The 11,668-nt window shown below is 48.1% G+C and overlaps 1 long non-coding RNA gene across 1 annotated transcript; it reads right to left on the bottom strand.

Moving 5' to 3' along the window:
* Window positions 1-10,890: 10,890 nt before the first annotated feature.
* Window positions 10,891-11,612, bottom strand: LOC111812717. Its single transcript, XR_002818139.1, has 2 exons — window positions 11,405-11,612; window positions 10,891-11,211 (listed from the first exon to the last, which is right to left on the bottom strand). It is a non-coding gene; the product is annotated as an uncharacterized LOC111812717 (long non-coding RNA).
* Between the last annotated feature and the right edge of the window lie 56 nt (window positions 11,613-11,668).

Raw genomic sequence — 11,668 nt, 5'->3', positions numbered from 1 at the left:
ACAGGGACCGTGGTTCAATCCCCCAGCACCACATGCCAGCCAGCCCCGCCCCCTGGTGGACTGAGCTGGCCACACACACACACACACACACACACGCACACACGCACAAATAAATAAAAATTAAAAAAAAAAAAAGATTAAGTAAGTGGAAGAGCTGGAACGCTTAAGTAGGTCACCTGATCCTGGTGCCCAAACTCCTGATCACCAGGCCAGCGAGGGTGGATTTGATTTAGTAAGAGATCATCAGAGCCTGTAAGGAAGGTAAACTCTATGAAATGATGTCACCTAGGATGTGGCGTTTGTGCTGCATTCCCTACATGGGTTGAGTGACTAATAATAGGTTTGCTCATGGAGTCTCCTGGGTGTGGAACAGGTGCCTGGAGGGAGGAACAACCAGGAGCCCAGGTCGGTTGAGTTCAAAATTGGTGATGAAATGGGGCAAGGCCAGTTTCGATGGCCTCCTGGGGACCCGTTGATAACCTAGAGCCATCTAAGAACAAGAACTATGGAGGCACCTTCAAAACTAGGTTTTCCTCCTTGAGATTTTTGCTTCATGCACTGGCCAGGCACCTCCCAGGCACTGGGATTTGTGCATGCAAACCCCAATTAAGAATTTCTCTAATATAAGTCAAGGCAAATACTTTCATTCCAAAAATGACAAGGGATGTAGAAAAGAATTGGATCAAAAGAAGGCAGAAACTCATAAGGGAAAATAGTCCTGTAGCTTCCAGGACAAACAGTGCTAAAGTGTGATTTCTACAGGGCCGCACCCCTTTGGCCTTGCCAGTTACAGCCCACGTGGCCTCTTTCTTAGGCTGGCTGCACTCATGGCCTGCAGCTCTCCTCAGCAGATGTTTCGCGTTCCTACCATTTTTTAGTTTGTAGGATCTTTCACGGAGCCTTTGGCTTCATTCCCACAGTTGTACACAGCCCCTCTCAGGTGCTACTGGCCTCCCAGGCCTTGATTTGAAATCTAGGTAGAATACTCCCTGACACCACAGCTCTTGCACTCTGCATTCCAGTAATACTAGCATCGCACAAGTGACACCAAGATCGGGAGGAGGCCCTAGCCTTGCAGCCCCAGGATGTAGGCACGTTTTCTTTCCGTGCTATTGCCAAGCCTCTCTGCTGTAGCCTAACAGCCCAGTCCCCGATCACTGTCAGCTCAAGAGTAACATGTTCTTTTCGCAAACTATCTCTTTGATTTCTGTAACAGCACCTTTGTTCTCTTCATGTGGTCATAAACCTTCAAAAAATGTCAGTGTCCCAAATGAGTGACACTTAGCTCTTGCTCTCTGTGATGGTCTTACAGGAAAGGGCAGCCAGCAGAGATTGTCATAAGCTCCACTCCCTCCATTAAATCCAACACTTACATTTTGTTTTGTTTGTATTTATTTATTTGGTACAGGGTCTTGCTACAAAGCTTGAACTCATAGTGATACTCCTGTCTCAGCCTCCTCAGCGTTGGGATTACAGGTGTGTACCATCATGCCTGGTTTGGGGGCACAGCACAGCACGCCCAGGGTTCCAGGGCCAACAGGACATGCAGTACTGGGGATCAAACCCGAGTCCTTGCACTTGCTGGGCAGGCACCTAGACCACTGAGCTATCTCCTCAGCCCCCCTGACGCCTACATTTGAAAGGTGACTGTCTTACCACTTCTGTCTTCATTCTCTTCTACCCAGCTTATTGCACCAGTCTGGGCTCCCCACTCTGCTTTACCCTATGCTCTCCTGTCTGCCTCTCTTTCCTTTCCAGTTACCATCCTGCTTAAAAGCCTTTATGGGATCCCCAATCCCTACTATAACTGGCCCAAGCTCTCCAGACTTTGTTTGTTTGTTTTGTAATTACAGGGTGTTCATGGTCTCACTACTAGATCAGACTCTCATGATCCACCTGTTCACAGCCTCCCAAGAGCTGGGATTACAGGCTTGCACCACCATGCCCAGTCTCAATTGCCGTCTCAGTGCGCCCCAGGAGTGGGGCTGGCATGGCAGGCCCAGGGATCAAACCCCTGGCTCCTGTACCTGCTTGCAGGTGCTTTAATCTGCTAAGCTACTTTTCCAGCCCCAGACTTTGGTTTTAAACTTCCTTTCTGGTTGGTTTCTTTACTATCTCTCCACTCTATATTCTCTACTCTCCAGGTAAATCTCATCTCCTTGAGTGTTTCCTCAACTCCCCTATATCCATGAGCATTGCTAATGCTGTACCCTTTGCTAGGGACATCCACTATGTCCTCTCATCAGAATTCTGCCCACTGGTCAGTGCTATTTCTAAGACCACCTCCTCTAAGGAACATTCTTCTCCCAGCCCAGCAGCATCTGTCCCTCCTTAGAATTCCCAGGAAGCTCCAGCTAGGTCATCCCGTAGGCATCAAGTATATGTGTATTTCTAGTACTGAGGGCCAGAAGGATCCAAAGACCTGCTTGATTTTGTGTTCTTGGCCACGCAGTGCCTGGCACCCAACAAGAATTTGTTCAGTTGAAGTCAGAACTGCCTCCTATGGTCTTGGGTCAGGTATGGGTACAGGACCCACAAGGTGAGACTGGGGGGACAAAAATATTCTCTGAGATAGAGACATCAGATTCTTCTGCTGAGAGTTAAAAATGTACAAAACTACCCACTGCTGGTTGTATTCCCTCTTATAAATTGAATCATCTACAAGCACAGATTGTTTTATGACCAGCCAACCCCAATTCAGGAACTGCCTCAGAAATTGCTGGGTGGTCCAGGTTGGCTTTGTCAGGTTTCAGTTTGTCCTTTCTTGGGAATTGGAATGTGCTGACCCATTGAGGGCCCCTGCAGCTCCTCCACCACCCATGAGCAGCTGTCACAGCTATCATGTGGGGCCCGGAATCAGGAACTGACCACTGGTGGTGGCAAACCAGTGATCACCACCGCAGGCAACTGCTTCTGCTCCCGGTGGCTCTCCAGCTTCTCTGCAAATGGAGGTGTGGGGTAATACCCCCATCTTTTCTTTTTGATCTTAGAAAAATGGCCAGTGTGGTTTGGCTTCAAAAATAGTATTTTCCTTGTCTTTTGAGTAATATTATCAGAGTCAGAAAAAGTTCTTTTCACAAGAACCCCTCCGTCTTGGGCAGGATGAAAGTTGCCTTGTTCTTTTACAGAAAGCCTGGAAGGCAGCTTGTCCTGTGATCAGAGTGGCACTTGGCGGGGGGTGGATTCTGTGGGGTGGAAGGGTGGCCTCTGAATCTGAGGCTGGAAGCTCCTCCCCCAGCTAGGACCATGATCTGCTCCAGGCCAAATTGTTACATGCTCTTAAAGCCTTTCTCCAGCAGCAGCTGCACTGTCTAGCAGCTAGTGACCCCTGGCCTCCCTTGGGGGTGATGACACAGAACTTGTACAGACAGTGATCCAAGGAGAGACCCTGGGTGAGAGTCCCTCCCCTTGTTTGCTATAGAAAAAGGAAGTTGCTAGAAAAAGAAAGTTTTCTCTTGGGTGAGTTTATGGCTCTGTGGGCACAGGAATGCTGGGTAGGTGCACTGTTCTTTTCATTGCTATGTGGGTTAGTTTAAATGTAAAGAGACTTATCCCCAAGCTCACTTTGTCATTGTGCTATTTACTCCTGGACCTCAGGATTTCCTGCTGGCCACACATCTTTTTTTTTGGTAAGTGAAGTATGATTGAGCATAAAAGAGTTCAAGTCATATATATACAACTCAATGAATATTCATAAAAGAAATGTATCCATGTCACCAATATCCATATCAAAAAAACCATGAAGCTCAGAGCTTTTCCCATGCCTCTTGGCAAGGGGAACCTACCCTGCCCAGTGGCACCATACAGTTAGCCTATCTTCAAACTCTATCAGTGGTACAGCGAATACTCTCCTGTATCTGGCTCTTTTTTTTTTTTTTTTTTTTCTTCTTTTTTTGAAGCAGGGTCTTGCTATGTAGTCCAGGCTGAACTTGAACTCACTGTGTAGCCCAAGCTAGCCTTGAATTTCTGGTGATCCTCCTGCCTCAGCCTCCACAGTGCTGGGATGACAAGGATGTGCCACCACACCAGACCTCAACATTTGTTGTTTCCTCTACACAGCTGTGATTGTAGTTCCTCAAACTTGTTTGTAATTCATTTGCTCTTTAAATGGAATGGCCCTCAGAATTGAAGCTCACACCGTGCAGACTTCAGTTATAAGTGCGATTGTCATACCTACTCTCCTCCTGCTAAGAACAGCATTCCCATCTAATTATGCACATTTGGAGAGATTCATAGGCCAAACATAATAGCTCAACTCTGTTGATTACAGAAAGGCCCAGGTGCACACTTTTACCTCCAGTTCTAAGTTCCTGGGTCTCCCGGTCAAGAAAAAGGAGGCCAGGGCCTTTGAAATATGCCTCAGAATTCTAGAAGGCCTTTCTGCTAAGGAGGTTTAACTGATGGAGGGACCCAGAGTGCACCTTACATCTTATTGAAAGGAATAGCTGTACCAACAGTGTGTTCCTGGAATGTGCTGTGGTCCAAGATTGCCGATGGAGAGGCCACGGCAGGTCAGTTCCACACAGGCCTGAACTCCTAAAGTGCTGCTGTTGATCATCTCTTAGAATTAGGATCTGCCACCCTTCAGTTCCCGGGAAAGACAGGGCGAGCAGCAGTTTTGAAAGGATGTTGGAATGAGGACCAGGGAGGGCAGGCAGATGAAGACGGCCCACCTGCAGGCAGAGTAGTTGGGATGCCACCAACCCGCTCAGGAGGGTTCTTTGAGTCCGTGTCGCCTGGTATTGATGTCTTGGTTCATGCGATTATTCCAAGGTAAACTGGACATGACAGAGAAGTCCCATGCTAGCAAATGGCAGTGTGGACACAGGCACTTTGCTCATTAGTGTGTGTTGATCCTATACTGGGCACTTTATAATGAACCTTATACTCACTATCTCACTGTACCACTCCCAGCAACCCTTTGGCATCAGAACAATTATTATCTCTGTCTTCTTTTTTTTTTCTTTTTCTTTTAGTATGGGGTCTAGAGGGTCTCACTGCATAGATTGGACTCAGAGTGATCCTCCTGTTTTCAGCCTCCCAAGCACTGGAATAACAGGCATGGGCCACCATGCCCAGTCTCTATTATCTCTCTTATACACGGAGAAACAGACATTTAGAAAAGCTAAGCGTCTGAACTTTTCTCAGTGAGTGTCGACCATAGAAACTGTATTCTGATTGCTTAACCAGCACTGAGCTGCTCCTAATAAAACTTCAGATCTGAAAGTTCTGCCCAAGAGGGTGAGCACAAGCCATCCACTCAGCTGAGGACCGATGAGTCCTGGAGGCAGGTACTGGGGAAAGTCTTTCATGTATTGTCATCGGAGCCAGGGCTTTCGGGGTAGGGGGAATAAACAATGCTTAGGCCCAGAGAAGAAGTGGAACAGAGGACTGAGATTCTCTTTGCAAAGGAGGCTCCTGGAGGAACTGAACCTACTAACTCGTTTACCACCCAAAGGGTCCTTAGAAGTTCCAAAAAGCTATTCTGGGGTGGGGGTGGGGAGGAGAATCTTTCAGACCAGGGCATTAAAAATAAAGAAAGGGCCGAGATAGCCAAGGCTTCCTGAGTCTTGACTGACAAGGAAGGCAGCCTGCTCTTTGAACACAGTTCTTCAGGCAATGAGGTGGGAGGGAGGGTGGGGAGGGGCGGAGCAGTCCAAGACTTTTCTCATTAAGTGGCCAGAGGCAAAGATTCCACAGAGCTAAGCCCCATGATGAAAGGGCAGCAGAGAATGACAGCCTGTCAGGAGCTGGAGTGGGGGGCGGGGGAGGGGAGGGAAACCAGGGTGCGCTGCCACAGTGTGCTGCCCCTCCACCTATGCCAACTGCAGAGGCCCTCATGAGCCAACAGCCTCCACTGGCTTAGTACCCACTAACTGCAAAGCTCTGCAAAGCATCTCTGTTCTCTCCTGGGAATCACCTAATAGCCTTTTGGGGCAGGTACTATTACCATGCCCATTTTATAGATGAAAAAACTGAGGTTCAGAGAGTCTGGTTCAGCGTGCACGAGGTCCTAGGTCCCGTCCTTAGCACAGCGAAAAGGAAAAGGAAAGAAGTCCTTAGAAGTGTGATTACCTTGCCAAGGACCTCATTTTGTTTTATTTAAGACAGGGTTTTAATATGTAGCTCAGGCTGGCCTCAAACTCTATGAGCCTCCTGCTTCAGCCTCCAAAGTACTTGGGGCTCCAGGTGTGCCTTTCCCATGATAGCTTGTAAACTCCTTAAATGCTTGGCTTTCTTTTACCCTATCTACTTCTAAATTCCCAGTGCCTATAGCAAGTTTGCTATTTAATAAGGAATTGACGAATATTTGCTAAATGAATAAATTTGACATTTTTTTTTTTTTTTACAATGGGGGCTCCTGGGCACTGCTTGCTGCCCCTGCAGGCAGTTCCTGCGTGCAGCACAGTCCTGTTGGCACGCCCCCAGCTACTATTTCTGCAGTAGAGACTGGGACCCAGGATCAGAATCAAATGCTGAGCTCTCTGCTCGTGCTCAGCTGTGAAGAAAGGCCAGAGTCAAAAAACAAAAGTTGAACTTGGTATGGTGATGTAATCACTATTTTCTGGGAGGCTGAGGCAGGAGGATCTCAATTTTGACCCAACCTGGGCAACTTCGTAAATTAGTGAGGCCTGTCTCAAAATAAAATTATAATAATAAAAGGGCTTGAGATCTAACTCAGTGCAGAGGGCCTAAGTTCAATTCCCAGTAACACACACACACACATGCACACACACACACACGCACACACACATGCATATACACGTAAGTGTAGCTCATACAACAAAGATCGTGGTGGCAGCAAACAAATGTAGACATTGATTAAGACTCATTTCTTGTTAAAGCTGTTTAAAAAATAACACCAAAAAGCAAAGATGGTCTGTTCTCTCCTCTGTAATGGTTGGGACCATCCCACAGGGCCCTAGGGACTCTGTTCCCAAAAGGCTCCTCTCTTCTGATTCTGGTATAAGGAGAAAAGGAATAAAAGACAGGCAGAAGAAAGAAGAGAGAGAAATTAAAGGCCCCCCTGCTCTCCAGATCCTCATATTTGAAAGGTTCAGTGAGGCCTTCAAGCAATCAGATGCCACAACTTTTATTTTTAAACAGCTTTCAACTCTGAAGAAAGCACTGAAGTCACCTCTAAGGTCAGTGAAACTATTTGCTGTAGGGGAATTCACTGGAGGTGTGGGGGAGTTGCCATCTTCCTGGGTATCTTTAGTAAAAGCCTTGGTCATCAAAGCCATCCTGCAAAGCCCTCTGACTTCTGAGTGAAGGCCGGCAGTGTCTGTGGTCTGAAGTTTGATGGACAGGATGCTGGCTTTGCATTCAGCACAGCGGCAGCATGAACGCTCTCTGTGTGCAACATGTGCGGGTCGCTGAGATCCAGGGTGTGTGAACCCAGGCCCTACCCGCTTAGGACGCTCAGAGCACAGGCACTTTTCAGCCACAGTGGATCTTCACAGATGTATTCCCTTTCCTGACTGCTTGTGAATACACCAATGTGAGCGATACTGGTCCACCTCAAGGCATTGCATCTGAGAACGCTGTTGATTCTGAGACACATGCTGGATTTTGTGATTGCGGGACAAAACACAACAAGCAATTACATATATGCACAATTGTGAGGTGTTTTCAGGTGTCAGCTGTAAGTTTTGATAGAAAATTGTATTAAATCTCAATTACTTGGGAGGCAGAGGCAGGAAGAACACTAGTTCAAGGCCATCCTGGGCAACTTAGCAAGACTTGGTCTCAAATTATAAAAATGTTAGGGAGACAGCTCAGGGCTCCCTGGATACAATCCCCAGTACCCACCCCTCAAAGTAAAATCTCTTTTTTTTTTTTTTTTGGCAGAACCGGGGATTGAACTCAAGCCCTTGTGCTTGCCAGGCAAGTGTTTTTTTCTACTGAGCTATTTCCCCAGCCCCTCAAAGTAAAATCTTGATTAAAATAAGAGATTCAATCACATTAGTTTCCATTTTCAGTTGAATAAGAAAAAGTCAAAAAGATCCAATCACTCACCCAAAGTATCTTTAAAGACATCGCCATTCCCTTAATCAGCACACAGTGCTGCCTGCCACTACTGTGCCAGAAATAGGACCATGCTCAAGGTGGGTCCTGCACGGCCTGGTGTGCTCCGCCCCCTGACATGAATACCCTTCTGACAGGGAGGGAACTGGGTAGAGAGGCCCATGCAGATTTCCTGAAAATTTTAGTTTTCAAATGATGTTTTTCCTACAAATGTGGAAAGCATTTCTCTCTCACCTATTATCTTCGTGAGTCAAGAGACAGTGCCAGACAGGGGCTGGTCAGGACCATGAGAGCATTTACACTGACAGACCTCTTTAAGGCAGGTGCAGGTAAAAGGGGAAGAGAGGTGGGGGATTCATTCATTCATTCATTCATTCATTCATTCATTCATTCATTGTTCCATTCAGTAAATAGTGCTGCCTATTCAGTACCAGGATGCTTCTCTGCAGGCTGTGGAGAAAAATGAACAATATAGCCCCTATTTTCTGGAATATAGACCTGGAAGCAAAACAGCGTAGCTCCTTATTATCTATTAATTCAACCAATACTTAATAAGTACTAAGCACTGGAGAAACAGGGACACTGACAAGTTCTTACCCTTATGGAGTTTACAGGCTAGTGGTGAGGGACACCCATCCTAAACTCAAAATAGTATGAGTAATTTGTTAATTACCACCATGATTACTACAAAAGCGACGTACAATGTGCCAGGAGATTCAATTACAAGGGAAAGTGTTGGAGAATCAGCAAGAAAACAGGAAGAAAGCAGACCGGGAAGAAAATTACATTGAGGAAGGATGCCAGAGGCAGCATCTGGGCCCAGCTGGTGTCAGCAGAGCTCAGGGAGAGGCCAGACCCACCTGGAGGCTGGGCCCATCTGGAAGCTGGACAGGTGAGACAGGAGGAGCAAGCAAGCTGGCTCTCGGAGAGGTAAGAAATAGCTGCTTGGAAACAGGTGGAGGTTCTTGAGGCCACCTTATTCCCTTGACCCCCTTCTTTGGGTAACACTAGATATTTAACTCAGAGTCCTCACATTGATCTATATTGCCAGCCCTTCCTAAAAATTAAACAAGAGATCTCACTAAGTTGCCAAGTTGCCCAGGAGTGGCTGACACTTGCAGTCTTCCTGACTCAACCTCCTAGAGTACTGAGATTACAGGTGTTCACTACCATTCTGGGCTTGTTTCCCTGAATTTTTAAGACAAGTTCTCTGTGTAGTTTAGGTCGGCCTTGAACTCCTTATGTAGTCCAGTATGGCCTTAAACTCTGGAATCATCTTACCTCAGTCTCCAGAAGAATACTGGGATTCAGGTGTGCCTGGCAATTCCCTTGTGTCCTTATTAATTGAGAATATTGATTGAGTGTGCCCTGCTGAAAGCATTATATCATTACACTGATCCACTGAAATCAGTACTATTACCCCTACCCTGGTGGAGGGTCATCACTACACTGATGCAAAAAGCCAACACTCAGCACAATGATACTCCTGGGTGGCTGAGTGACCCGGATCTGCATCCTTGCTTAGCCACAGCATCCTCTACTGCCAGCCTCGGCTATGCCAAGGATGTGTTCTTCAAATAGCACATCATTTAACAGGAGAGGTTCCGAGGTGTGAACCACTTACGTGATCCCCATCATGCTGGCAGTGGATGCCAGGGGGGCGGTCTCTGAGGAAGAGGGCTCTTCCTGGCGCAAAGGGAACGCTGCTCTGCAGAGACAGTGGGTGAACTCACCCACTGGGATTTTCTGGAGGTCAGCAGACATTCTGGTGCAGTGTAGAGACAGGCTCCCCCTGCTGGCCAAGTACCACTCAGGTAGGAGCCAGGTGAAGGGCACACCAGGGCCTCCTGATGAGGAGAGTGAGAGTGAGACGATAAAATCATTCACTTAGTTGGTTGTTATTTGAGGCAGGGGCTTTGCTGTGTAGTTCAGGCTTGCCTTGAACTCATGGTGATCCTCCTGCCTCAGCCTCCCCAGTACTGGGATTATAGGTATGCATTGCCATGACTGGCTTTCATGTAATTTTTTTTGTTTAAGGGCAACACATCAGTTACATGTGTCTTTTAGACTCCCACGGGTGTCAACACGGCAAATAATAGGTTTAATCAAACTGGGGATTACAAGGTGAGTCAGAGACAAGTGGGAGTAGTTGATAGCCCAACAGCTCTGAGAACATTTCAGTCTTTATCCTTAGCGATGAAAATGGTATATCACACGGGCAAAAGGGCCTCAATTCTTACTAACAAATTCAGCCAAAATCAGTACAACTGATGCAGAACAACCTGGTCTGCAGGGAAAGAGACAGCACTATGGGCATGTGAATCAGCTCAGGGGTCCCAAGGAAACCTGCCCAGACAAGGTGATGCATTCCTGTGTCCTGTGCCTGCTGAACTCATTCTTGGGAACACGTCTCAGGGAAACAGCTCCAGAGGAATAGCAGTTAGCATGACTGTCTGTCTGCACGGGCTATAGGCTGGCTACCTCAGATCCTGCACTCTGAATGTTCTGTCACCAACAGAAAGCAGAGCTCTGGGTCTGGAACTTGGATTTCATACTAATTCTGCAATTTACTGGCTGTGTGGCTTTGGATGATTCACTAAGTCCTTCTGTACTCCGGCTCCCTCCTGGATAAAATAGGATATGGGGTTGTGTATTCAAGGTAGCCTCTCTGCAGTGCCCACGTAGTGCCCCACAGTGTTGCCAAAGGGTAGCAGTCGTTTGGGAGAGATGATTTGGGTGGATCCTGCTTGCAAAGGATGAGGTGGCCTCGGGAAATCTGTATTTTATCTCGAAGAGCCGATATCTTTGATTCTCAGTTTATTCTTTTTTATATTAATTTTATTGAGAATGAAATAGCATTGAGACAGTTTCAAAAATCAGTTTATTCTCATTATAAAGGGGTGGGGAGGCAGAGAGAAAGAAACAGAGAGCGCAAGCGCGAGCGAGCTGTCCCACAACTATTCAGGAGTACAGTAAAACGCACAGGTAAGGTCTTCAAGGTGTTAAATTCGTCTTTAGCTGAGAGGAAAATTCAGGTGAGGCTCTCACTCCCATCATAGCGTGTGAAGACTGGGGTGTTTTCAAGCGTGCACTTCTCGTCTGAAGTGCACATATTTGAGACCAGACTGGAGTTTTATAATCCGGAGTTGCAGAGGGTTGCTTCCCTTCTGAACGCGGGAACACCTGCACAAGGTGATAGTGACCTAGCAGGACAGGTCCCCAGGCCCTGCTGATAACCACTGCACCACACTGCCTCCCGCTGTTGCAGGAGTGAGGGGCTCGGAAGGGACCGGGCGGGCGCAGCCCCGCGCGCGACGGGTCGAAGGTCCTGAGCTCTCCCACCCGTTCCACTCCCGAGCGCGCCCCGCTGCCGAACCCGCTTCCGCCGGCAGGGGGCGCCGAGAAGGTGGGCGGAAGGCCGCGGTCCGGGTCGCCGCCCAGAGTCGGGACTCCACTGTCGAGCCCGGGGCTGTCGTCCATTCTGCGTCAGCGTCAGGGACCAGGGCTCGGCGAGATCCCGGCCCCACAGCCGGGGCGAGAGCCCCAGCCGCCGGCGCCACCAGCCCGGTCCGCGCCTGCCCGGAAGCGCGAGCGCCAAGGGGGCGGGGCCGGGAAGAGCTTCCGGGGGCGGGGGGCGCGG

This window comes from Octodon degus, unplaced genomic scaffold, assembly GCF_000260255.1.
Source record: "Octodon degus isolate 3935 unplaced genomic scaffold, OctDeg1.0 scaffold00138, whole genome shotgun sequence".
NCBI classification, from domain to species: Eukaryota; Metazoa; Chordata; class Mammalia; order Rodentia; family Octodontidae; genus Octodon; species Octodon degus.
The sequence above is the reverse complement of the archived record's forward strand: the minus strand, read 5'-3'. Positions and strand labels throughout refer to the sequence as shown.